We start from the raw sequence: 26420 nt of genomic DNA on the forward strand, positions 1-26420 counted from the left end.
ATATCATTACTCCCAAACAAATCACATCGACAGAGATAAAAAGAGTTGAAAAGGTGGATTCCACGATTGCACCCAGAAACAAGCGGGAGCAATATCCAAGATCCGAATGCAGGCTGTCATTTTTGCCAGGTTTCTGTCCAGTAATTCTCAGGAGAACAATAATGTTTACCATCAGATGAAAAGCCCAGCTTAGGGCACATAAAACATTAACAACACATTTTGGGGATTTAAATCTTAAATGTGCCCATTTAGAATTTGGGAGGTTAATATTCAAAGCCTGGAAGCTACCCAAAAGACAGGTGGTGCTGAGAGAATTCCCCCAGGCCACTCTATGAAAATAAAAGACAAGCTTACAACCAATGTCATCCAGGAAATATTTCAACCTAAAGGCTCCCATTGCTGGAGTGATTCCTCCACAGAGGAGGGTGAGAATATTGGTTAGCACAAGGTGGCTGACGATTTGCTCCACTGGTCTTGACTCAGGCCTCCAGAAAAGAGAGCAGAGAAAATGACAAAGGAGTAAAGCATTCCCCAGAACCCCCATTCCAGTCTGTGCAAGGATGACCATTGAGAGGGCTAAATTAACAGACATATTCCCTCTGGGGCTGAGGTATGGTAGTAGCTTTCCTTATTGGAGCCACAGAACCTGGGGAGAAACAGAAGAAAAATGTGAATTTCTTTAAATCAAACTAAATTTGGCTTTTATCATAATCTCTCTAAACCACCCTTTTTGGAAGTCAGAGAGAAGTATAGTGGGTGAAGTGCTTGTCTTACACACATGTGTTTCTGTTGAGTCTGCTAGGAGTGATCCCTGAGTGCAAAGACAGAGTAAGCTCTAAGTACAGCCAGCTTACTTCTGGTCCTGCAAAGCATAAACAAGCAAACAAACAAACACTTCTCTTTCTGGGAATCCTTTTCTAAAGCGCTATACAAAAATATTACCTCTGGGGCTAGAGCAATAGCACATCAAGTAGGGTGTTAATTGTGACTGACCTGAGTTCGATCCCCAGCATCCTATATAGTCCCCTGAGCCTGTCAGGAGTAATTTCTGAGTTCAGAGCCAGGAGTAACCCCTAAGCACTACCAGAGGTAGCCCAAAAGAACAAAAATCTCACCCCTAAAGTTAGTTTTAGTTTTTTTTTTATGTCACTTGCTATATTTCTCATATGACTTATAACACTTGGATTTATGTTACTGTATTATCTTATATCCACTAAAGGAAAACCAGTTTATGCAACAAAAATATGACAGACAAGAAATCTAGAATCAGAGAGAGTGAATAGAAGATGTAAGACACTCACCTTTTGTGACCCTAGTTCAAATCCCTGAACCCACATATAGTCCCGAGAAGAGCCAGGATTAGCATTTGCATAGTCAGGTGTGGACCAGGCCTCACCAAAACCAGAAAGAAACCAGAGATCTTATTCAGCCCTTGGTAGGGTCTAGAAGTAGAGAAGTCAATTAATCTTTGTAATGTGAACAAAGGGATGGGTCATTATTTGCATGCCAAAAGTTTTTTCAGTGTACACACTTAAAAAAATATACTTTTGGGGTCAGAAAGATAGCACAGCAGTAGGATGTTTGCCCCACAAGCATCTGACCCAGGACCAATGGTGGTTTGAATCCCGGCATCCCATATGGTCGCCCGGGCATGCCTACCAGGAGTGATTTCTGAGCAGAGAACCAGGAGTAACCCCTGAGCACCGCCGAATGTGGTTCCCCCACCCACCAAAAAAAAAACAAAACAACACACACAACATTTTTTGGGCTAGAGCGATAACATAGAGGCAGGGCATTTGCTTTGTAAATAGCCAAGCCAAGATGGACTGGGATTCAATCCCCAGCATCCCATAAGGTCCCCTGAGCCTGCCAGGAGCAATTTTTTAGAGCAGAGCCGGGAGTAACCCCTGAGTGCTGCTGAGTATGGCCCAAAACCAAAAACATTAATTAAAATACATTTTTTATTTTGGGGTCACACCCAATAGTGCTCAGGGCTTACTCCTGGCTATGTGCTCAAAGATCACTGTTGTTGGATTTAGGAGACCATGTGGGGTTCTGGGGATTGGACCTGGGTTGGCTATATGCAAGGCTACCTTATCTATCTTATCACTTCATCCCCTAAAGGAATACATTTTTAGTATAGAATGAAAGTTCTCTATTTAAATGCTGAAATAGTGCAATAAGCTTAATAATTGTACTTTATAAAACTGCATGTTTTTAATTAATTTTTAGGTTTTGTTTATGTAAAAGTTTTGCCTTCATGAAAGTTAAGTGATCAAGTATCTTAAATTACACTAAATCCTAGAAATTATTTTATAAAATATACTTCTATCAATCAGTATAATTATTAACACAAATTTTAATACAAGAACCTAAACTGAACTAAGCAAGATGTCTTGATAATAATACAACATTAACAAAGGTAGATAATCTAGAGTGATCGTTATGTGAATGAACATTAGAGGCAATCTTGATTCACTGGAAATTAAAAAAAAAAGACTAACATTAGTATCGGGACACAATTATTCAACCTTTTTTCTGATCCATAAAATGACAAGAGAAAGTTATTCCTGTTAGAAAAATAGGTTATGGGTTGAAATGACAGTTTTGCACTCAACTGACTGGGGTTTGATACCCAGCATCCCTTATGGTTCCCTGAGCCTACCAGGAGTGATTCCTGAGCACAGAGACAGGTTTAACTCCTGAGCACCGCTGGGTGAGGGCTCAAAACAAAACAAACAAACAAACAAACAAACAAAAACCATACCATGAGTAGCAGAAGAAATAAGGTTGATCAGAAGAAATATCGGGTGATATATTCCATATGTGCTTGTCATAAGCAAAGAGAGGGGACATCCTCAAAAGACCATGCTCTCAAAGGGGTGGCAATATCTCACAAACTCAGTAAACCAAAATATTGTCAGGATTTTTTGAGTCCATAAGGCAGGGTCCATTCCATTCATATCTCTAAGAAGTGGCCCCAAAAGACATCTGAGAATTCAAGTCTGGGACCCAAACATGCAATTGGTAATGAGGACCCATCTGTGAGAACGTTCACTGGCAGCTCTGCCTTCTACCATGAGTCTGGCATTTATTCCAAAAAGTTTTCCCCTGGGTGTGCAGCCCAGAACCTGCAAGAAGACAAGATGACCCTGAGTTCTACAGCTCTTGTGACAGTCAGGAGACTTTATCACTGAAAAAAAAAATCCCAAAGCCTATCTCATGCAAACCAGGCCTCATAGAAACAAAGCCATAAGGGGCCTGAGAGTACAGCGGTAGGGTGTTTGCCTTGCACATGACCAACTCAAGATAGACAGTGGTTTGAATCTTGGCATCCCGTATGGTCCCCTGAGCCTGCTAGGGGTGATTTCTGAGTACAGAACGAGGAGTAATCCCTGAGCGCTGCCATGTGTGACCCAAAAACAAAAAAAAAGAAAAAAGAAAAAAGCCATGAGCTTGTACTTATTTTAGCTGTCTGGTACACAGTTCCCCTGATGTTCTCTACTGGATATTTAATTCTCCTTGGCCCTGTGCCCTAGACTGAGGGAACTCCACATTTTCAGGAGATTTAATTTCAAGAACACAGGGAAAGATCCTAATAAAACAGATGCTGCCTCTACTAATGACACAAGAGTGCTGGGAAGAGGTGTGAGGGTGCAGGCATGGGGCTGGTTCCCATCTCTGAACGATCTGAATGATCTGAACGATCATCCCCCTCATCGCTCTCCCAGGGTTCTTAAGTCTGCAAGAAGCCCCACTCACCTGAGTGACCTGTGTTCAGGGAAGCCAGCTCCAGACTGGCCCGACTCATTCTGGGAGGAAAAGACTGAGCTGGGCCAGGACTTTAAGCTCTGTTGTGCCTGATCTCATCTCTCTAGAGCAGGGATGCTGCTGCTATTCTGGTATCAAGGGTGCTATCTCCTTGTCAAAAGAAAGATGTCTAAACCTATTTTTCTCAGCATGCTCATTATCCAAATTAATTCTGAGCATTTAAAGAGGCAATCCCAAGAGGTTGTGGCTGAACTGGAGGAAACAATTTCCAATCCACCCTACAGGGACAGTGTGAGGTGCCTGTGAGGTCTAAAGAAGGAGGACATGGAGAGGCCAGGTGGAAGCCCATGGTAGTACTCAAACACACATGTGGGATCCCTAATACTGCAAAAGCAATTGAAACACAGAAGTGAGGGCTGATAAAATGAGCACATGACCCTGCCTACAGACTAGAAAGACCTGATAGGTAAATTCTCAAGAATTCTTAGATTCCTAAAGACCTTGGTAAATTTGACCAAGCGATAGAACAGTGGGCAGGGTGCTTGCCTTGCATGCATTGAACTTGAGTTCCATCCCCAGCACCACACAGGATTCTCAGAGCTCCTCCAAGAGTGATTCCTAAGCACTGAGTACCATCAGGTGTGGCAAAATAAGTAAATAACACACAAGATTTTGTGAGTTAAACTTAGCAACAATTTGGTAAGCGAAAAGAAAAAAAACCTCTAAAAGAGACTGTTGTAGAGCAGGGTAAAATTAATGAGAGAGAAAGTGTGATAGAAAATTAATTTAGAGGATTTTCAGCTGGCACGGGCTGGTCTTTGGCAGACCTCCGTATGTGCCAGAGGCCTCTTGGCCCGGCCTAGGATAGGGGGGCCCAGACCTGGGTCACCCGACCCCCCTCTTCCTCTTTCCTCCGGATCTCCAGGTGGGTTCCTGGGAGGACCTGATGGGACACCCTGGGTTTTCCCCACTTCCAGGGCGGCTCCAGAGATTGGCTTAGGGGGTGGAGTTTGATCTGGGGGTGGCAGATAGCTGCTCAGCTATACTCAGGCTGTCACTGGCAATTTTATACCAGTCTACATGTTGCAAACCGCGAGGGGGCGCCTCCCAACCATCAGTACCCCAGATTTACTCTTCTTAACTTCAGTAACACACAATTCTAATCTCAGACCAAAGACATACAGTGGATCTAACAATCCCAGAACTATTTAGAAGGACATAAATTGAAAACATATTGAACACATATATCTTTTGAATATTTTATGTGTATTTTCTTTAACAGCTATAACTCTCTATATATATTCTTCTACCATGATGTTTCTATCCACTTTTCATCTTGTCTTTTCTTTATAAGCTGTTCAGTAAGGATTGTTGGTGGAACTGTCCCTCAGTTTAATGCCTATGATTGAACTATGTCATGGAAATTGCTGGTCTTGTTCCTATTGCCTCCAGATGCGCTGATAACTCTACATGGCATTGATCCTTGTTTGCATAGACACATTAAAATGGGAAAACACTATACATACAGATAAGTTCTTATCTGATAGAGGTAGGAACACACAAATCTCAGTACAATGTACCTTACACCCTGAACATTGATATAATGACCTGGCACAGGCCTCAGAAGAATGGGCATCCTCCATTCACGCCGGAACCAGGCAAGCTATCTACGAAACATCCAAGGTCTTTTATAGCAACAGCTGGAAGCAATCCTCTACCAGGAAAGACACTACCAAGGGTCTGACATCGACCTCCTAAAGAGACTTCTGTTTACACTGAGAAGACTTGACAACAATGACCTGCTCTACAGGACATGGTTCTCTCTATTGCCCCTTAAGTGTGAGGTGAAACGAGAGGATGCTCTGCACCATCCTGACTGCAATATGGGATACGAAGACTCCAGGATCTTTAATACAGAAGCATGATACTAACAACAGAGACTATGTGAGGAATGGAGGTGTATTGCCACTACAGACGATGACTTGGATTGGACAAACTAGTTTGCCTGGAGCCTAGAGTCGGTCCTGTGCCAGGAAACTTCAGGGGTAGGGTCTCCTTGTATTTAGGCCATAATTTTTCTTTCCATGTCCCTTATATTTTGGTGGGCCTATGCAAACAAATGCCACTCTAACACCGTTTTTTTACTATGTTCCCTTGACTCCAATCCTTAAGAAAAACAACCCATTAAAACTTTTGAGGTTGTGCTCGCTTCGGCAGCACATATACTAAAATTGGAACGATACAGAGAAGATTAGCATGGCCCCTGCGCAAGGATGACATGCAAATTCGTGAAGCGTTCCATATTTAAAAAAAAAAAAACTTTTGAGGTTAGCTTAAACTAGTAAGCATGTGCATGGAACTAGATAAATGTACTTTGCCCTCAATGTTTAAGGAGTTACATAAGTCTAATGTCTTTAGATTATATTGTGTGCTGCTAAGAAATAGTATGTACTACAACTGGGGATTTGAAGGACAAAGTAATTGTATTGTACATGGGTTCAGTTTTGTTTTTCTTAATGTTCTTTGGCTGAAAGTTCAAGGCTGGGATATCATCGATGGGACTACCGAGAATTCTGTTTATGGGTGATTGGGCTTCCACTGTAACTTTACCCTGTCCTCTTTCTTTGCATCTTTGTTGTCATAATTAAAATTAAAAAAAAGAAAAGAAAATTAATTTAGGGGGCCAAAGCAGTGGCGCAAGGGGTAAGGCATCTGCCTTGTCCATGCTAGCCTAGGAAGGACCGCAGTTCGATCCGCCAGCATTTCATATAGTTCCCAGGAGCAATTTCTGAGCGCATAGCCAGGAGTAAGCCCTGAGCATCACCAAGTGTGGTCCAAAAAGAAAAACCGAAATAAAAGGAAAAAAAAAAAAAGAAAGTAAATTTAGGGACCAGAGTGATAGTACAGCAGTAGGATGTTTGCCTTGTACGCAGCCTACCTGGGATGGACCCAGGTTAGAATTCCGGCATCCCATATGGTCCCCTGAGCCTGGTAGGAGCAATTTCTGAGTGCAGAGCCAGGAGTAACCCCTGTGGGCCACCAGGTGTACCCCAAAAACAAAAACAAAAGTAAAAATTAATTAATTAATTAATTAAGGAAAAAATCAACTTAGTGTGAACTGAGAGTGCCTGGGATTGGGGAAGAGGAGGAGACTATTGGGGACTTGGCCCACAGTTATTATTAGAGAAGGACAATCAAAACACTGGGAGCAGAAGAGTTTTAGCACTGATGGGTAAAAGGAATAGAATACAGGTCCAAGAAATAAATCCTTGGATATATAATCAAATCTTTTTTTTGTTTTGAGGCCACACCCAGCACTGCTTAGGGATAACTCTGGAGTCTATGTATAGGGATCACTCCTAATAGTTCTGAGGGGGTGCTGGGGATCAAAGCTGGGTCAGCAGCATGCCAGCCAAGCATCCTACCTGTTGGACTATCTTTCTGGCACCCATAGTCAAATAATTTTGACAAGGTTCCAAGGCCAGCCATTCAATGGGGAGAAGGATAGTCTTCACAACAAATGTGCAAGTAATCCTGGATCCCACATGCAAAAAATAAAGGTTGCGTCCTTACCTAGCACCATATATAAAAATTAAGACAAAAATTGATCAAGGACTAAGTTAAAGCATGAAAGAACATGCAGACCAGAGATATTACTCAATACTGAGCTCAGGTATTCCTTATGGGAGACCTGGGTTTGTTCCCTAGTCCCCTGAGCACTGATAGAGCAATCCCTCAAGCATAAAGCTGGGAGTAGCCCCTGACACCTTCAAGTATATTTCCAGCCTCTCCCTCAAAACAATAAATATATTTTTTAGTTTTGGGACCACACCTGACAGTGCTCAGGGGTTACCCCGGCTCTGCACTCAGAAATTTCTCCTGGCAGACTCAAGGGACCATTTGGGATGCCGGAGATCAAACCCAGGTCAGCTGCATCCAAGGCAAATGTCCTACCTGCTGTTCTATAGCTCCGGCCCAATAAATCTATCCTAACAAAGACAAATGGATCTGGCACTTATTTCTTGGATCATATGTCAAATGCACAGGCAATAAGAGAAATAATAAGCAATCTGGTCTTCAAATATTAAAATGCTGTGTACAGACATCATCCATAGAGCTAAATCAGATGGGAATAAAATGTTTCAAGTCATATACCTTACATGCTTCTTGGTTTGCTGAATTTAGTATGCACTACCAGGAGATATCCTTGAGTACAGAGGCAGAAGCACTGCCAAGTGTGGCCCCAAAATAAACAAATAAAACCTTTTCTTTTGTCATTTTTTATTGTTTTATGGCCATACCCTATGAAATTTGGTTCTACTACTGACTGTATTCTGGGGTTGCTCTCAGAGAACTCAGGGGACCCTACTGTGCTAGGGTTGAAATCTGGACTTCTTGTATGTAAATTTCATTTTGTTTTGTTGTTTGGTCAGGGGCCAGATCTAGTGGTGCTCAGGGACTGATTCTGGTGGGGTGCTCAAATGTTGCTGCTAACGGTGGTGTTCAGGGGACCATGCAATGCTGAAGAATGAATCCAGGTCTCCCACATGCGAATCATGCACTCCAATCCTTTGGGTGTTTGCCTTCCAAGTGGCCAAACATAGGTTTGATTCCCAGAACCCTATATGGTTCTTTCGAGCCTGCCAGGAGTAACCCCTAAGCACCAAAAACTAAAAACAAACCTAAAATAATTACTGGAAGGGGCTCTAGATCTTCTCAGCACTACTTGGGGGACTTCTGACCTATAAGTCCACAAGTCTGTGCCAACCAGAAACATGTCACCAGGGAGAAGGAAGAGCATCTTATTTCACTAGAATTCACGTTATTAACACACCTCATTCAACTGCCCTTTGCTTGACTGGTACTTCCAGATCCTACACTTCCTTCCAGAGCTGGTACTTCCTATAGAAGGTTTAGGTATGCCCTGATTGGAGCAAGGCCCTCAGTGATATCTTTCCAACAGCCCATGCCCTCTTTCTGTCTGTGCCAAGGCCTGGCTGCTGCTTTAGTTCGATACATGCTATTTCTCATTTAGTAGACACAGAGCAAATTTAAACACACTTAACTGCAAAGTATTAATGGAAGATTTAATTGCAACTATACTTAACTGCAAAGTATAAGTCAAAAATTCACTTGACTCACCTTATTGTGATGGTGCTTGATTTGGTGTGGTTTGGGTTCTGATTTAGGGAGGCACTCTTGGATCACATGCAATGCTGGTGAACCTGATTGGGATCAGCCAAGTACACGGCTTTGCTGCTCAATAGATTTCCCAGGTCTGCCTGGATAAATAAAAAAGTGAAGGGGATGTGAAAATTACTACCAGGCAAAGGCTCAGTCACAATTGTTTTTGAAAACTAGGGGCCAGAGACAGAGAAAGAAAGCAAAAGGTGAGGTACTTGCCTTGCATGAGGTTGACTTGCTTCCATCCCCAATACCACCTGATCCCCTGAATCCCATGAAAAGTGAACCCTGAGCCTAAAGCCAGGAGGAAACCCTAACTCCCCCCAGGAACCCATATTAAAAAGACCAGATCAAGCATGACCCTAAAATTTGTGAATGCTGGTTGAGGAAAAACAAGACTTGTCTTGTCTCAGCCTGTCCCCTCGGGTCTTTTCTAATTATATAGGGAAAGGTTGCAGAGCTGCAATGAAGAAACCGGCAGGTAACAGACGGTCAGCGGGACCTTCGAGGGGGATGCAGGCACGTTCAGCCTACTGAGTACATAGCCTCATTCATGTGACATTCATGGCTACAGCACACATCTTCATTCCAAACACAAGGAAGCAGCTCCTGTGCCCAAACAGAGGGGCAATGTAGAAAATGGACCAGTGCTTTCTAAGGCACCATGGCAGAAGAGGCAAGAAACTCAAAGGAGCTGATACAGAACTAGGGGAAGCTAAAGTAGACCTGACAGTTAAATGTATCATGGGGCACTGCAGACATAGCACAGAGGGAAGGCACCTGCATTGCAAGTGACCCACTCAGGTTCAATCCCTGGCAATTTAAAGTTCCCCAAAGCTTCCAGTGACCTTTGAGCACCTCTAGGGGCCCCAAAAGCAAAACAAATCTTATGTTAAACTGCAGCATGGGATCCTGGAGTAGATTCCAGAACAGGAAGAGGACACTGGCAGAAAAACTATTCACATTTAAGTAAGGGGACCCACGAAAGAACTCTGGGTGGGAGGCTGGGGCACACATCTTAGACATATAAGAATCTGAGGTGGTGGGGCCGGAGCGATAGCACAGCAGTAAGTCATTTGTTTACCTTGCACGCGGCCAACACAGGACAGACCCTGGTTCAAATTCCAGAACCCATATGGTCCCTCAAGCCTACTAGGAGTGGTTTTCTGAGCACAGAGCCAGAAGTAACCCTTGAGCACCACCGCCGGGTGTGACCCCAAAAAACAAACAAACAAAAGAATCTGAGGTGGGTCCCCCGCAACAGACAGTGGAACCTTGGCGCACCACCCAAGCACTTGCCTGGGCTGAACATTGAGTCATCTGATCCTGTTGATCAAGTATTACATATAGGGCCTAGTCCCCTCACTCTCAAAATATCACATGGCCACACCTGGCGGTGCTCAGGTGTTACTCTTGGCTCTGCATTCAGGGATCACTCCTAGCAGGCTCAGAGGACCATATGATGTGCCAGTGATTGAACCCAGCTCTGCCAAGTACGTGCAAGGCAAGCACGCTCTCCACTGTGCTATCTCTCTGGCCCTGAGCACTTCTTACAAATTCAGATAAGGCCCATAGCGGTGTTCTTAGCGCAGTATCCAAGCTGGCTTCAGCGTTTTACGGTTGTGCTATGCCTATGGTATTAATGTCAGAGGGAGCAGAGTGAGGGATTCCTTGTCCTCTCCGCAACTCTTTTCCACCTCTAATATCACCAGCCTTTCTCTCCTCTGTCTTCACTTGCTCCCGGGATAGAACTCTGAGTCCCCAGGTGCAAGGAGGATCCCCAGGCGCAGTCAGGCCTTCTGATGGCTGAGGCTCTGGCTGATGTCAGGGCTTTCCAGTCTATTTACCCTAAATAGAACCCACAGACAGGGAGAAAAAAATCTGCTGTTACGAATAGTAGCCACCAGGGGGCGCCTGGCCACAAGGCTGGAAATTGGCCGCCGCCCTACTAAAAGAGGTCAAGTGTGTCCTGGTTTCTAAAATGGACCACAATCTTCATCAGAAGACCGGCGGGATGTCTTTACTTGAACTAGACAAGTTTGATTATAAGGCTTGTTTTAGAAGAAAGGCTGAAAAAAATTCGGGGGATACGAGGAAAGAGAGAGGACTTGGGAAGGAAGAGGAGATTCAGGAGCGAGGAGAAAACAAAAGAATGGTTCCTCCCAGATATTTTAAAATATGTAGAACACGATGGAGAAATATAGCTCACGGACTGAACGCATGCTCAGATTTGGTCCCCTGCATCGTATGGATCTGGAGCTAGTGTAACTTCTGAGCACCAGAGCTCAGGGTAGCGCCCAGCATCTCTAGGTGTGGCCCAAGAGCTAAAAGGGCTAAAAACAGAAGATGAACAGAGGAACAAATGAACGAATAAGTTAGAAAAATTGTTATTTGGTGCACAAATAGCCATACAGATCAATTAGAAGATTTTTAAAAATTTAGACATGCAGAGGCCAGAGTATTTGCCATGCACACATACCTGTGACAGACCCTGGTTTGATCCCTGGCATCCCATATGTCTCCCGAGCCTGTCAGGAGTGATTTCTTAATGCAGAGCCAGGAGTAACACCTGAGCACTGCGAGGTATGACCCTAAATCAAAAAAAAAAATTAAAAATACAAATAACTGCTCCTGGGAAATTTACTAGATGATCATGTAATTGTTTTTCATTTGGGAAAAGACTTTAGAGGTGTTTTTTAGCACTGGAACAACTAGATTAACAGAGAGAAAAGCTGAATCTATCCCTAAAACCAGATTAAATTCTCAAAGATCAAAACAGAAAAACCCAAATCTTTTACATATAATAAGACACTGGCAAGTTCCCAGATAACCTGGAATGAAGTGAATTCTCAAATTCTAAGTCAAAATCCAGAAGTAATGACAACACTTCAGTTAAAAAAAAATAACATCATTTTTATCTTTCAAAAATAAAAATAAACTTATCATCCCTACATGTGCACAAAGAATTGTTAGTCCTAGAATAGAAAAGACATCTGAAAATCAAGGGTGTAAAAGACTGAGAAAACAACTTTCATGAGGTTGACATGAGCTCAGAAAGAACATAGGCTGCAGGGACAGAAGAAGAATAGCAGAGAAGGCACTTGGCCCTGGTTTGATGCACCCCAGCACCACCGACAGGTCCCTCAGAGCACTGCTAGGAGTAACCAGAGCAGAGCCACCCCTCTCACAACATGAAAGCAAATGTCCCTCAATGGCATTACACCCTGCCCACCCTTCTTCAGAATCTTCCAGAACCCACAAACAAAAGTGACACCAGGATCCTTTTGCTCACCTACCAGATTAATAAAAATACAAATGTCTGTGTACCCTACTTTTACTGGCAACAGTGTAGGGAAGCGAATTCTCCCACCTGTTCAGGGGAAGCAAAGCTATTTTTTTTAACTCCTTGAATGAAAATTTGACAACAGCTAGCAAATACTAGCTGACCCCACAATTCCACATCGAGGGTTCTGCTGCAGAATCTCAGAGAGGAAAAATGAAATGCTGTATAAATGCACCTTTCCATGGAGGCAGTCTTTGGAACAACTGGATTCTCTTGCAACAATCCTGAGCAGAGTCCTGGTTCCATCACCCATGCTACCTCCACCCTTCCTTGGAGCTAGCCCAACAGCTGGTCAAAGGAGATCAAATAAAGAAGAGAAATTTCACAGGGATTGGGGTGATGGGGCAAGTGGCAGGCCCCAATGGTTTTTCAAGGTTTTCAGCCTCTCGCCTCCTTTCTATTTCTTGATAGGAAGTTTTCATTTCTAACTTGTATTATTGAGGAACATCTGCCTCTGTCAGGAAGCCATGTTAGTTCCCAGAGAGAAGTACAGGTATGTAATATATCACTTTCTAGCAGTGTTGTTTAGGGTCTGGACAACTGAAAGAAAAAAGTGGGAACTATGGGTTAACTTCAGCAGACCAGCTTGGAGGACTGATTCAAAAATTTTACAACATGGGGTCAGAGAAATAGCACAGCGGTAGAACATTTGCCTTGCAAGTGGCCTGCCCAGGACCGATGTTGGTTTGAATCCCGGCATCCCATATAGTCCCCCATGTCTGTCAGAAGCTTTTTCTGAGCTCAGAGCCAGGAGTGACACTGGGTTTGGCCCAAAAACAAACAAACAAACAAACAAAAAACCCACCATAACACAGAAACAATACATAGAAAAGATATACATCTACCTATGCTCCTGGCAGTGCAGAAGATAATGGCCAGGATGTGGACACAACCCAAATGTCAAATGGATGAATAGATAAAGATACCATAGAATTTGTGTACTAGAGAGAGAGAGATGATATATTATGCAGCTATAAAAAAAAGATGAACTCTTACAATTTACTGTCATTTAAATGGAACAGGGAGGGGGCAGTATCACACTATGTGATATAAGTCACAGAAAGAAGGACAAACACAGGGTAATGCTATATATCTGTGACAGAGAGAAAAGAAACAAGGGATAGACAAGACCAAATAAGGACAAACTTTAGATTCCAAAGCAGTGGGTGGGAGAAGGAGGAAGCAGCCCAGAAGTGACTGAGAGACGACTGTGGGGGGGGGGGAGGTCTTGGTTACTGTTGATGGGGGTAAGGTATAATTTTGTACAACAAAACCATGGAAGTCGAGCCAGAGAGAGGTAAGGCTCTTGCCTGCAAATGGCTGACTCAACATCTCCAGTACCTCATATAGTCCCCTGGAAGCCCCATTAGGAATGATGATCCCTAAGCACAGAGCCAGGAATATGCCCTGGGCACATCTGGGTGTGGCTAATAAATTAAAATAATTAAAGTGAGCTCCGCCTACACCCACCATCTTCCCAGCAGAAAAGAAATGGTCCAACTCCTCTACCAAACGCCAAAAGAAAATAAATGCCACCAACTCTTCCCAGGTAATCTGTTCCCAGCTAATTCCTCCGGGGCATTCTCAGAATGGGAGGGGGCAGATTCCCTTTCTTTGTGAACCACAGCAGCCCAGTGCCACCCTTTACACCCTCAGAGAGAAATGCCCTAGATCTGAGACAACCTTATCAAACTGGTAAGCCACCAAATATATTTCAGATCTATAGATCCTGACACCTCAAAATTTCATAGTAATGTCAACCAGGTAGTATCACAGGAAATCTGATGAGAAGGTCACATCGAAATCCACCAGCCTTAGTGAGCTTACACAGTAGCACAAAAGACTCAACTAGCACCAACTCCAGCCTAGTAAATCCTTATACAATGACTTTAGCAACACCATGGAGAGATAAAATAATTATTTCAAATTGACCCTGGTTAATCTAAGTTTTGATCATTTCATTTGACTTTGGGTTGTAACTAACAATATGAAGTAAAAAGTTTTGTGCCTGCAAGGGGGCAGGCTAGGGTGGTGGGTAAGATATTGGGGACACTGGGGAAGGGAAGGCCACACTGGTGGTGGGATTAGTGTTTGAACATTTACTGCATGAAACAACTATATTATGAACAAATTAGTAAATCACTTGTTAGTAAATACAAGTTAGTGTATCATGAAAGTTAATATTATTGCAACCACACTACCTAAACTATATTTTAAACACGGGGTCCCAGTGATAGTACAGAGAATAGGCTCTTACCTATATGCAGCCACCAGGTTTGATCCCTGCACCACATATAGGTCCCCTGAGGCCCACCAGGAGGACTAATCCCTGAACACCAATGGACATGGCCAAGCCAAATCAAGCCAAACAAAGCCAAACCAGAACAGGAGACTGCATCGAGTAAGGCACTTGCCTTCCATAGGACGACCGGATTCCATCCCCTCCCACGACCTGCCCCCAACAAACACACACACTGCATATGGTATGGAGAGCACCTCCAGGAGCGGTCCCAGACACAGTGTCAGGAGTCCTCACAATCTCAGGGTGTGGACCCCAAGCTTCAACAAAGAATGCTGATCTCCAATGCTTGATTAGCCTAGAGCAGTATGAAGTTCTTTTTTGTTATTTTGGTTTTAGGGGGCACACCTAGGTGCGCTCAGGTTTACTCCTTGTGGATCAAAGATCCAAGTCGGGTCTGCCACATGCAAGGCAAGGGACTAATCCACTGTACTACGACTCCAGCCCCAAGAGTATGAACTTCTGTTTGGTCTTTTTGCTTTGTTTTGCTTTTGTTTTCCCTTTGCAATGCTCCTCCAATGTGCTCCAATGGGACCTAAAGTGCCGGGGCTCAAACACCCAATCTACTACAATCCAGTCTTTCGCACCATCGCCGGGGTCCCATGGAAATTCTGCAACTCTCAAGACCCCGATAATGACGAGGCTGTGGGGAGGCACCGCGCTAGAGGTCCCCGCATTAAGCTAGCTCAGAGGGAACCCGCGTGGACGGTACAAGATGCTGGAGGGGCATCGGCAGAGGGCGCTGATGCCACCGCTAAAACTGGTTTCCCCGGAGCCTTTGGGCTCGACAGGATTTCGGGGATAAGGTGGCTGCACTGAGCAGCCGCCCCACTCCGAGGCCACGGAAGCCCAATGATGCTGGGGTTGCACCACCCTCCCCCCGAGACCAGGGGCAGGTCCACTCGGTGGTAGGGCTGAGGGTGGGGTGTTCCGCTAAGGGGGCCTTTTGGTGCTTCACCTAGGAACATCCTGGGCACACAGACGCGAGTCCCCACCCACAGGACCAGCTGGCAGCTTGGACCGGGCGGGCGGCGACTTCAACGCCATCGTCACTGACCATGACGCCACGGTCTCCTCCAGGGCAGCTTTTCTTGGGGCGCCTACAACAAGCAATGCTCAGGGCTTACTCCTGCCTCTCTGCGCTCCAGAGATCACTCCTGGTGGGGTTGGTGGGGGGACTCTATGGGGTGCAGGGGATGAAACACGGGTGGGTGGCATTCAAGCAAGCGCCCTAAGCTTAAGCCCTGTGGCATTTCAGAGTCGCCAGGAAGGTCTCAGAAGCCACCTGTGGTGTGAGTTGTACAAAGAAAGAAGACTTGGGGGGGATGTTCCAGAGTGAAGCTGTGGGTTCCTTCCATTCAAGCACCCTGAAAACCGTAGTTCAGGGCTTAAGACACTGGTCTTGCGTGTGCAGCCCACCCGGTGTGTCTCCCCCACCCCTCACCTGGTCCCTCTGAGCACAGGCAGGAGTGAGCTCTGAGCAGAGCTGGGAGTAGCCACTGAGCATCATCAGAAGGGACCAAACGTTCACCCCCTTTTCCCAAAATAGAGCGTTGGGGAACCCTTCATCAGGATTCACTCCTGGCAGGCTCAGGTGACCATATGGCATGCCAGGGATCGAACCTGGGTCTGCTATGTCCAAGGCAAATTCCCTGCCCACCGTGCTATTGCTCTAGCCCCAAACCCCAACTATTTTATGCAGCCCAAGAGTTCTTCAGAATTATCTCCAGGTCAAATTTAACGTCACCCCCTTTCCTGAATGTATCTAAATCATTGGGTTTCCTCAAGTTATCACATTCTCAAGTTTCTGTACTCTACACACACTGTTTTCTCATCTGGATGAAAGCACATAGAATTCTCCCCCCCCCCCTTTTTTTAAAGAGAAAAAATCTATGATCGCTTCTAACTGCCCCCTCTGAAAAGTCCACTTCCCACCCTCAGAGTTGGTTGGATTGGAAGGCCAGAGGAAAAAAAATCTCAAATCAAATGTATTTTTGAATCGCACAGTATTTACTGTTCTGGAGCTCTTGACACCCAAGAAGAAAAATGATAAGAACACTTGGAGTGCTAATGGAACGTGTGAGCTCTTCTTTCCTGTTAAAAGATATTTATACTTCGATTCTTTTTGAAGTAAGCCGGAAACATTTTCCGAAGAGTCCCATGCATGAAAGCCACGGTTGCTTGGGAAATGAAAAAACAGTTTCTGAAATCCATTAAGACCCTAAAGATTCAATAGCTCTTCACTGGCCTCCAAGTCCATGAAACTCCTTGTGTATCACGGGCAGACATCTGGCTTCCGATTTCGTCCTTGATTCTGGAGACCAGCTCGTGCCAGGTATAGGGTTTTTCTCCCCTGGACTTCAGTCTAGGTGGACTCTATAGGGGTCAACAGGCTTTCCCCCTATTTCTCCCTACACTAATGGGAATGCGCTCTGGGAGGAAGGCAGGCTGTTCTAGCACTGGTTTACGTTGGGACAGTCAGTGGAAATTTTTTCTCTTTGTTTTCATATTGATAGTATTGTGTGCATATATTCTATATATCCATAATATCCATCTTGTATTGGGTCCTTGATACTACCCTACAAAGCTCATTTCTAGTATTTTACTACCTCGGTCCCAACCCTTACTTCCCCCCAATCCTCCCATGTAGGTGCAGCTAATGACATGAAGCTCACCACATAGAATAAGTGCAGTTAGAGAAATAACTACACTGAAAACTATCATAACAATGTGAATGAATGAGGGAAAAAGAAAGCCTGTCTCGAGTACAGGTGTGGGGGGGGTGGGGAGGAGTGAGATATGGGAAATTGGTAGTGGGAATCCTGCACTGGTGAAGGGGGGTGTTCTTTACATGACTGTAATCATACAACTACAATTATATTTGTAATATTAATTAATAATTAATTATATTAATTGTAATTATATAATTATATTATATAATATATTATATAATATATAATTATATTATAATTAATTATAATAATTAATAAAATTATTATATTTTGTGGGGCCGGAGAGATAGCATGAAGGTAGGGCGTTGGCCTTGCATGCAGGAGGACAGTGGTTCAAATCCCGGCGTCTCCTGTGATCCCCCCAAGCCTGCCAGGAGCGATTTCTGAGTGCAAATCCAGGAGGAACCCCTGAGAGCTCTGGGATGTGACCCCCAAACCAAAAAAGGGTGGGGATTTGGGGTCAGAATGATGATACAGGGGGTATTTGTCACATGCCTCACATGCCTGGGTTCAAAGCCCGGCACCTCGTGTGGTCTCAGGGTGACTAAGGGGGAGTTGGGGGGGCCCCACAGTCACCCCTTAGTCAAAGCAGAGCCTGGGGCCACATAAGTCGGCTTGCAGACACGCCAGCCCGGGCACTGCTAGCGGTGCCAAGAAGCCTGAGGTGAGTGAGGTGCATGTCTTCCCCGCCTTGTGGCACCAGAACTCGTGGCCCAGCACGTGACAGGTGGAGCCTGGGGGCGGGGCATGGCGGGAAACTGGGCGGGGCATATGGCCGTGGTATTGAGGTGGGCGGGGCAAAAGAAATAGGAAGGCCCTGTGGGCTGGACTCCAAGAACTCGTGGCTCAGCACGTGACAGGTAGAGCCTGGGGACGGGGTGGGCGGAAAACAGGGCGTGGTATGTGGGCGTGGTATTAAGGTGGGCGGAGTCATCGTGGGGCGGGGCAAAAGAAATAGGAAGGCCCTGTGGGCTGGACATTAGGAACTCGTGGCCCAGCACGTGACAGATGGAGCCTGGGGCAGGGCAGGGGCGTGGTATTTGAGGTGGGAGGGGCCATTGTGGGGCGGGACAAAAGAAATAGAAAGGCATGTGGGCTGGACACCAGGAACTCGTGGCCCAGCACGTGACAGGTGGAGCCTGGGGGCAGGGCAGGGTGGAAAACAGGGGCATATGGGCGTGATATTGAGGTGGGCGGGGCCATTTGGGGCGGGGCAAAATAAATAGGAAGGCCTTGTGGGCGGGAAAGTTACAAGGGGCGGGGCAGGGAAATAGGAATGGGGAGGCATGGGGGCAGAGCAAGGGGCAAGAAAGAGGGGCGTGTCCTGGTGGCTGGGCCGAGGTGGAGCATGGGAAATTGAAAAGGCCCTGTGGGCGGTGCATTACAGGGTAGGAGCAGGGGCGTGTCCGTGGGCGTGTCCTGGAGGTGGGACATAGACAGGGGCAGCTGCCCACGTGATGGGGCGTGGCATGTTGGTGGGTGGGCGTGGTTTGTGAGTGGGCGTGGTCCGTGGGGCGGGGAGTGGGCGGGATGGGGCAGGTTTGGGGTGTGAAGAGGCCAGGCCGTAACTGCTGCTTAAGGAACTTGGTGGAGAGCATTAAGAGGGGAGGAGGGAGGAGGAGAAGAGAGGAGGAGGGGGAGGGTGGAGGGAGGAGGAGGAGGAAGAAGGAGGAGGAGAATGAGAGGAAGGAGCGAGGAGAGAGGAGGAGGAAGAATGAAAAAGAAAGAAAAGATAGGTTAAAGCAATAGTACAGGGGGCTGGAGAGATAGCATGGAGGTAGAGCGTTTGCCTTTCATGCAGAAGGTCATTGGTTCGAATCCCGGCGTCCCATATGGTCCCCCAAGCCTGCCAGGAGCAATTTCTGAGCCTGGAGCCAGGAGAACCCCTGAGAGCTGCCGGGTGTAACCCAAAAACAAGAAATAAAGCAATAGTACAGCCTGTAGGATGTTTGCCTTGCACATGGCGAACCCATGTTTGATCCCCAGTATCCATGTGGTCCCCCAAGCACCGCCATGAGTAATTCCTGAAATTCCTGAGTGCAGAGCCAGGAGTAAACCCTGAACATCTCCAGGGTTTTGGTCCTAAAACCAAAAAGATGGGACCGGAAAGTTAGCATGCATGCCTTGCATGCAGAAGGATGGTGGTTTGAATCCCAGCATCCCATATGGTCCCCCAAGACTGCCAGGAGCCATTTCTAAGCCTAGAGCCAGGAGTAACCCCAGGAGTAACCCCTGAGCGCTGCCGGGTGTGATCCAAAAACCAAAAACCAAAAAGAAAAAAGAAAAGAAATCCTTGAACACTCTATCCCTGAATCGTCTGCATGGGCCTTGGCCACATTCCCTGCCCGCTGTACCATCCATCTCTCAGCGCCCACAGGCTGGGGGAAGTGCTTGGCTGCCATAGCTCTTAAGCAGCAGAGGCTGAGGGCTTGGCCGGGTGCAGCGCCTCCAAACCCCCCAGGGGAGCTGGTTCCCTGACTGACCGGCGCGTCTCTCCCCTTTTCAGCGCCTCCTGAGAGAAATTAGACTTCCTGCGGAGACAGTCCTTCCCGCCCTTATCCTCTGCTCTCACCTCCCCTTCCTGGCTTCCTCCTCCTCAGAGCATCCCACAGGCCTTCCAAACCAGGAAGATCCTGGAGCCCGGCCAGGATGGGGCCTGTCCTCAGATTGCCTCCCCAGAGCAGAAGGAGAGAGAAACGTGAGGGAGGCTCAAGGCCATGTGGGTGACATCATTCCTGCCTGGGGAGGCTCCCTAAACCCCAAACTATGGAGGTAGGCAGTAGGCTAAATAAGTTTGGGGACCTCTGCACCAGGCTAAGATGGTTTCTGAAGTGACTGTGTTGACTCCTGGAGGGTCATCAAACCTAAGTGTTTCACACTGGGTGGCTCAAAGCAGGCTCCCAAGACCAGGCCCTAGGTTCGAGATGAAGGTGATGTGCCCCCCCCCCCCCGTCTGCACCTCCCACCCAACCCCATGCTCTGTTGACCCACTCTTTTTCCTCTGTGCCTGTCCTTGGGGAGTCGGTGAGAGAGATTGTGTTTCATTTGTGTTTCATCTCTTCTGACATAAAGTCAGGCTGAATTAGGGTCCTACACACATACACCCACAATTTGGTTTTGGGGGACCACACCTTGAGGTGCTCAGGATTTATTCCTGGTTATGTACTCAGGAATCACCCCTGGCAGGCTCAAGGGACCATATAGGATGCTGGGAACCAAACCCAGGTCAGCTGTGTATAAAACAAATTCTCTAACGGCTGTATTTTCTTTCCAGCTCATGCTGAGTGATTTAAATCCATCGCTTTCTTTTTTTTTTTTTTTTTTTTTTTGGCTTTGGGCCACATCCAGCAAGGCTCAGGGGTTACTCCTGGCTCTGTACTCAGAAATTGCTCCTGGCAGACTCAGGGGGCCATATGGGATGCTGGGGGTCAAAGCCGGGTGCTTCCGGGTTCAGCCATGTGAAAGGCAAATGCCCTAACGCAATGCTATTGCCTCCTAACTCCATCACTTGTTTCACAGGGCCTGTCTCCAATGACAGGTCATCTTGCCACCTGGATGGGTAGGCACTTTGGAAGAGACATAATTTATTCCTAACAGAGAGTCTTTGGTGTGAGCCAGGGACAGTCCCCATCATTCTCTGAACCAAGCAGTAAGTGTTGAGCAAATAATGAATGTGTTGATGGATCTCTTGTCTATGAAAGTGTGGGACAGGATATAATGAACTGAAAAACGAAGAGGAACATTTCTCTGTACTCTAACTCAACCCCGGAGAGTAGGAAGCCTGGGGTCCAGACAGTGGTCCTTCCCCTCAATTCCACCACTGTCAAATGAGAGAGAGTAAGCTTTGAGTAAAAGCGTCAAAATAAAAACAAGAAAACCTGGATCCAAGAAACAGCATTCTAGACTCAATTTCTGCCTCTGTGGCTTTTTGCCTAAATTATGGGTTTGTTTTGTTTTTTGAGGGCCACACCCGGTGGCGCTCAGGAGTTACTCCTGGCTATACAATCAGAAATCACACCTGGCTTGGGGAACCATATGGGATGCTGGGGCTCGAATCCAGGTTCATCCTGGGTCAGCCACGTGCAAGGCAAACGCCCTACTGCTGTGCTATCACTGCTGCCCCTAAATTATGGGTTGTAATATTTTCTTTTGGTTTCATTTTTGCTTTGGAGGCACATCTGGCTGTGCTTAGGAGTTACTCCTGGCTCTGAGCTCAGGAATCATTTCTGGCGATATTTGGGGGACCATATGGGATTCTGAGAATCAAACCGGGTTGGCTGTGTGCAAGACAAACGCAATACCTGATGTACTGTGATAGCCTATACCAGGATATTTTCACAGAAGAAAAATTCTGAGCCACAATTTGATTTTAGGGAAAGGTCAGGGGGGGGGGCAGAGCAATAGCACAATGGTAGGGTGTTTGCCTTGTACTCAGCCAAACCCAGACGGATCCTGGTTCAATTCCCAGCATCCCATGTGATCCCCCAAACATGCCAGGAGTGATTTCTGAGTGCAGCTCCAGGAGTAGCCCCTAAACACTGCCAGGAGTGACCCAAACACCCCCTCCCCAGAAAAAGAAAAGATCAGGGGCCAGAGTGATAGCACAGCAGGTAGGGAGTTTGCCTTGCATGCTGCCCATCCAGGTTCAATTCCCGGCATTCCATATGGTTCCCTGTGCCTGCCAGGAGCAATTTCTGAGTGCAGAGCCAGGAATAACCCCGGAGTGCCGCAGGATGTGACTCAAAAACCAAAAAGAAAAAGATCAGAGAAGCCTTGATATAAGTCCCAGAAACCTGAGTGTAAAATTTCAGTTGTTACTTCCATCCTTAGCACCACATGGTCCCCCCAAATCTCTCTCTCTCTCTCTCTCTCTCTCTCTCTCACACACACACACACACACACACACACACACACACACACACACACACACACACACACACACACACCTTCCCCTGAAAAAGACAGTGGGAATATAACTCTGTGTCTGCCATTCTGGTGCATAAATTGGATGAAAACTTTCTCCCAAGAATTTCTGGCAGTAAAGCCACATTTTAATACGTTAAAAAAAAAAGAAAGAAAGAAAGAAAGAAAGCTTGTACTATTCTCTATTCTGAAAGACCTCCAAAATTTTAGAGTCGATCCAAGTAGGCTGCCTCACAGGTATCAATTCTCTCCAGGAAAGTACCTTTTAACCCCCATCTCTAAATTTTTTTTTCACAAATAAAATCAGAGAAATGTAAAGTTGAATGGTACTCAGAGCTTACCCCTGGCTTGTGTTGAGTCATCATACCTGGCAGAGCTTGGGGAATCATATTGGATGCCAGAGATCAAACCTATTATGGCTATATTCATGGCAAGAGCCTTAACTCTGGTCCCCAGAAGTTTGTTTGTTTGTTTGTTTGTTTTGTTTTTTGGGTCACAGCTGGCAGCACTCAGGGGTTACTCCTGGCTCTACACTCAGAAATAGCTCCTGGCAGGCTCGGGGGACCATATGGGATGCTGGGATTAGAACCACCATCCTTCTGCACACAAAGCAAACACCCTACCTCCATGCTATCTCTCGGCCCCAAAAGTTTATTTCTTTATTGAGTTTTTTTCTATTTTAATGGTTTGGGAACCTTACCTAGCAGTATGCAGGGATTATTTAAGGCTCTGTAATCAGAGATCACTCCTGATGTTGTTCCTGGGACCGTATGGGATACTAGATATTAAATCTGGGTCAGTTGCATGCAAGGTAAATACCTAACCCACTGTACCATCTCTCCATCCCAAAGGATTTTTTTTTTGCTTATTGAATTTCATGTGATCATCCCAAAGGATTTTTTGGGGGGGGGCCACACCCGTTTGACGCTCAGGGGTTACTCCTGGCTATGTGCTCAGAAATCGCCCCTGGCTTGGGGGGACCATATGGGACGCCGGGGGATCGAACCGAGGTCCGTTCCTTGGCTAGCACTTGTAAGGCAGACAGACACCTTACCTCTAGTGCCACCTTCCCGGCCCCCAAAGGATTTTTTAATTATAAAAATTAAGAGGATGGGACCAGGCCCGGAGAGATAGCACAGCGGTGTTTGCCTTGCAAGCAGCCGATCCAGGACCAAAGGTGGTTGGTTCGAATCCCGGTGTCCCATATGGTCCCCCGAGCCTGCCAGGAGCTATTTCTGAGCAGACAGCCAGGAGTAACCCCTGAGCACCGTCGGGTGTGGCCCAAAAACAAAAAAAAAAAAAAGAGGATGGGACCAGAGAGATAACATGGAGGTAAGGCATTTGCCTGGCATGCAGAAGGACAGTGGTTTGAATCCTGGCATCCCATATGGTTCCCTGAGCCTGCCAGGAGCGATTTCTGAGCGTTGAGCCAGGAGTAACCCCTGAGCACTGCTGGATGTGACTCAAAAACAAAAACAAACAAAAAACCTAAGAGAATGAACCGCATAAATATAATTACGGAAGCTCAAAATTAGACTCACAAAAGTTGTGACTTAACACGCAGGTAAAGCACTTACTTTGTAGGAGGTTGTACCAGGTACTAGTAACCATACAAAGATAAATCACTCATAACAAGAGCAGGGGGGAGGAAAAAAAAAAGAATGCTAAGTCACTGAATTTTCCCAGATGGAAGGTCTCTAGGCTGAGAACTCTGGGTGTTTTTCAGAACAGGTGCCAAAAGATTCTTCTACCTGCCAGAAAGCTCAGCAATCCCCATCCACCAACATCTACTTGCAGAAAAATGGCCCGACTCCACAACTGAATCTCCTCCAGCAGCCAAACCACTAAATCATGCCAGTTCCACATCTCACAAGAACATGACTACCCTACACCTCCAAATGTTATAGTACTGACAGCTAGTCAGAGCACAGCAAATTTGACAGGAAAGTTGCAGAGAAGCCCACCACCCTCAGTAAGTAAAAGCAATAACACAGAATGCTCACCTAGCACCAACCAGCTCAGTAAATGTTCAATAATTTTAGTAATCCCTTTGTGAGATAGGACAATGACCACAGGTTGACTTTTATTGATCTACTTTTTTTGTTTTGTTTTGTTTTTGGGCCACACCCATTTGATGCTCAGGGGTTACTCCTGGCTAAGCGCTCAGAAATCGCCGCTGGCTTGTGGGAACCATATGAGACACCGGGGGATCGAACCACAGTCCATCCTTGGCTAGCGCTTGCAAGGCAGACATCTTACCTCTAGCGCCACCTTGCTGGCCCCATGATCTACTTTTTTATCATTCCATTTGCCATTTTGTTGTAACAAGAAATATGAAGTGGGCCTGGAGAGATAGCACAGCAGCGTTTGCCTTGCAAGCAGCCGATCCAGGACCAAAGGTGGTTGGTTCAAATCCCGGCGTCCCATAGGGTCCCCCGTGCCTGCCAGGAGCTATTTCTGAGCAGACAGCCAGGAGTAACCCCTGAGCACCGCCGGGTGTGGCCCAAAAACCAAAAACAAACAAACAATCAATAAATATGAAGTAATTTTATTATGTGCCTGTGAAGGGGAAAAGCTTGAGAAATGGGGGCATTGGTAGAGGGAAGGTCACACTGGTAGTAGGACTGGTGTTGGCATATAGAATGCTTGAAACAAATGTATCATAAACAACTTTGTTAATCATAGTGTCATAATAACAAATAATAATAAATAAAGAAAACCAAAATAGGTGATTTATCACACACCATTCTAGATCTCAAACAAAAATGAGTACCTATTTCCCTGGAATTATTAAATAATTTCTACGCAAAGTGCAGAAATATAACATGAGAAATAAAATTATGGTCCAATTCCATTTATTAAAACAGTATTTTGTTTGTTTGTTTTTTGGGTCACAACCAGTGACACTCAGGGGTTACTCCTGGCTCTGTATTCAGAAATTGCTCCTGGCAGATTCAGGGGACCATATGGGATTCTGGGGATCAAACCCGAGTCTTTCGCAGGTTGGCTACATGCAAGGCAAACGCCCTGCCACTGTGCTATCACTCGGTCCTTTATTAAAACAATCTTTAAAAATTAAAAAAAAAATCATGGGTCCAGAGAGATAGCACAGAGGTAGGGTGTTTGCCTTGTATACAGAAGGATGGCGGTTCAAATCCCGGCATCCCATATGGTCCCCTGAGCCTGCCGGAGGTGACTTCTGAACATAGAGCCAGGAGTAGCCCCTGAACGATGCTGGGTGTGACCAAAAAAATTTTTTTTAAATCTTAAGTAAAATGTTATTAAATCAAGGAGCCATATACTTACAGAATTCTGGTAAGGAATTTGTATGCCAACAACCTAGATTGAATCCCTGACACCACATAGGGTCCCCAAGCCCCATGGGAATTGATTATTGAACATTGAGCCAAGAATAAGCCCTAAGTATCTCTGGGTGAGGCCCCAACACACACACACACACACAAATATATATATATCATAGTAAATATATATATTTAAGTCAAATTCACCAATGGGAAAAGGGAGGAGGGTCATCCAATATGAGCAGAGAAAGGTATGAAACACATCTATAAACACAATAGAAGTATATAAAGCATATGACAAAATTCCACACCTTAAGAAAACCTCAACTAGGGGTCAGAGAGATAGCATGGAGTTAAGGCATTTGCCTTGCATGCAAAAGGTTGGCGGTTCGAATCCTGGCATCCTATATGGTCCCCCGAGCCTGCCATAAGCGATTTATGAGCATGGAGCCAGGAGTAACCCCTGAGCGCTGCAGGTTGTGACCCAAAAACCTAAACAAAAAATAAAAACGAACAAACAAAAAAAAAACAAATCTGATAAATAACTTCTTGAAATATACTGAAAGTATTCTGTTAATATTAAAATTTTAATTTCTTCCAAAACCTAGAACTAGATAAAGACTGTCTAATAATGTTTCACTATCACTCAAAGTTGTATTGGAAAAAAACTTTTATTTTTATTTATTTTTTTATTTTTTTTTATTTTTTATTTTTTTTTGGTTTTTGGGCCACACCCAGCGGTGCTCAGGGGTTACTCCTGGCTGTCTGCTCAGAAATAGCTCCTGGCAGGCACAGGGGACCATATGGGACACCGGGATTCGAACCAACCACCTTAGGTCCTGGATCAGCTGTTTGCAAGGCAAACA

At 45.7% G+C, this 26420-nt stretch overlaps 1 protein-coding gene and 1 non-coding gene across 2 annotated transcripts in view; one reads left to right on the forward strand and one right to left on the reverse strand.

The window, feature by feature from the left end:
• Positions 1–26420, reverse strand: part of AKT2 (AKT serine/threonine kinase 2) — a 350831-nt gene that overhangs the window by 232839 nt on the left and 91572 nt on the right. The gene's annotated exons all lie outside the window — the stretch shown is intronic.
• Positions 5973–6079, forward strand: LOC126029003 (U6 spliceosomal RNA). The gene has a single exon (XR_007502665.1). It is a non-coding gene; the product is annotated as a U6 spliceosomal RNA (small nuclear RNA).

Source organism: Suncus etruscus, chromosome 14, assembly GCF_024139225.1.
Source record: "Suncus etruscus isolate mSunEtr1 chromosome 14, mSunEtr1.pri.cur, whole genome shotgun sequence".
NCBI lineage: Eukaryota > Metazoa > Chordata > Mammalia > Eulipotyphla > Soricidae > Suncus > Suncus etruscus.